Source organism: Pipistrellus hanaki (assembly GCF_964339955.1).
Source record: "Pipistrellus hanaki genome assembly, chromosome: X".
Taxonomy (NCBI): Eukaryota; Metazoa; Chordata; class Mammalia; order Chiroptera; family Vespertilionidae; genus Pipistrellus; species Pipistrellus hanaki.
The window spans coordinates 18834862-18836951 of record NC_140524.1 but is presented as its reverse complement, the minus strand read 5'-3'; the positions used below and the strand labels follow the sequence as shown (position 1 = coordinate 18836951).

General features: G+C 44.5%; 1 pseudogene across 1 annotated transcript; it reads right to left on the bottom strand.

Moving 5' to 3' along the window:
* Positions 1-390: 390 nt before the first annotated feature.
* Positions 391-1545, bottom strand: LOC311614507 (bone morphogenetic protein 15-like; annotated as a pseudogene). Its single transcript has one exon. The product of its transcript is annotated as a bone morphogenetic protein 15-like (transcript).
* Between the last annotated feature and the right edge of the window lie 545 nt (positions 1546-2090).

The window sequence follows — 2090 nt, the reverse complement described above, 5'->3', positions numbered from 1 at the left end:
TAGAGAGCCTCAGAAGATTTATATTAGGAAGATTCCCAGGTCTTGGTGGAACAATGCCTAAAGTTCTACCCATAATGGACTCATGATCTTTTTAACAAAGTCACCATGAAAAGACAAGAAAATAGAGAGTACATATCCAAAGGAACATTATTCAAGCATTAAGGGCTCTGACTAGTGGTCAAAACATACTGATGTTTGGTATCAGAACTGTTTTTATAATGTGAGGAAATCATAAACAAGAGAAGGGACTTAAGTAACAACACTTAAAACAAGGAATAGAACTCATATATTAGCTAGAGGTCACTTGCAGATTTTACATTGACATTTGTTTCTTTATTTTAAACCCTACTCCTATTTCTTGGGAAACTCGAGCTACCTGTACCTGTGCTATCACCTGCATGTGCAGGACTGGGCAATCATATCCTCATACTCCTAGTACAAGATATTCCCATTAGCCTCAACCATAAGGAGGCTAATGGGAACACACTTATAAGGGACACACGAGGGCTGAGGGACACTCTGGTTCACCAGCTCATTGGCAAGGTTCTGAATGGTGTCATGATTGGGAGAATTGAGACCATAGTGTAGTACCTGAGGGCAGGCTCCATTACAGTAGTTTGGGGTATAGAGACTAGGAGTAATGATCTAGTGATCCAAGCCCAGCTGGTGGAAACTGACTTGGAAATGGTGGAGGGAACACTGGTTACTTTCAGGCCTATCATGTTCCTGGGAGGGGCCATCTTAGATGCAATACTGCCTACTTGTTGTGCCCTCGGCAAGAGAGGAGTCCCTTTCCATAAATTCATCCAAGCCTCAGGTAGAAGTTTGGCCTTCTGACCACTTTTATGAATGTCATTGAAATAGAATAACAAGAAGGCAGCGTCCAAGGATGAAGTGCTATGCCACAGGAGCTGACAACCCTCACTACCTTTTCGCTGCTGACACATGGAGCGTAGTCATAGAACCCTATGCTTCTTGTGATTCCAGAGCCTTTGATGAATGTGTTGTGTAATATCCATCTCTGTCCAAACTTCAGATAGTTGGGAGGTTTTAAGAACCTCTTCCTAATGGAGGAAAGCAGTCAGTTTGGCTTTTCTGGACCTAGGGCTCCACATGGCAGGAGAGGTGGAAGCCAGCTAGGTGATAGTAAACGACAGTGGCTCTGACTAGTTGGTAGTCTCAGAGGAAAGTCCAATGTCTGTATACCCAATGCCAGGGGTCTCTGTGAGGCATTGCTGCATTGGCCAAGGGCCTCACCAGCCTCACCATGGTGGCCCCAATTGTGTGGTTCTTCTTAGGGTGCCCATATAGATCAGCAGAGTGCTGGTACAACTCCAGCATGTGCTACATAGAATACCCTAGGACCTGCGCCTTCCTCTGCTGCTTGCCAAGGGCTTCTTCTAGCAGCTATTGAATCTGGGATAAGGTAGGGACTTCATCCAGGGGGCCAGTAGAGTGCTGCCCTACCTTTTCCATGTGGACTCTGTGTTCTGTAAAAAGCACCAGTCTCCAAAGAAGAATTCTAAAGATGCTGAGGAGGACCATCTTGAAAGGCTTGGTGTTCAGTAATGTGTTCCAGCTTAGCCCAAAGGATATCACTCTGTCCCTTTCCTGTCACACAGGTAACTGCATCCTGACTCCACAACCAAAAGGGTAGAGCAAGAAAAATTGAAAAGCAGGCAAGCCTTGTGTTGCTTCTCCTGGGAGGATCTTCTGGACCAAATGAGGTCTCCTAACTTGGCCACTTTACATCAAAACAAATAGAAACAGCAGGTGGGACAAGGAAGCATGCGCCTCCTGTTCTCCAGGGCTGGTAACAAGATATCATTTATTTGGAGGCTGGGGTAATTTAAAAGCAGAACTCCATTCCAGGACCTGCTCCCTTACCTTATCCACTAGGATGGAAAAAGAAAGCAGCTGAATGAAAACTTTAAGTTAAAAATATTAAATAGTTATCTAGTAAAGAAAAAAAAAAGTAAGCCCTCACTAGACTGACCAGGTTTCCTCATTGCTCTGTGCTCAGCAGAGACACTTCCTCTAAGCATATTGAAACTACCTATAGGAAATCAGAGTTCATGGTTCAGCTCCTT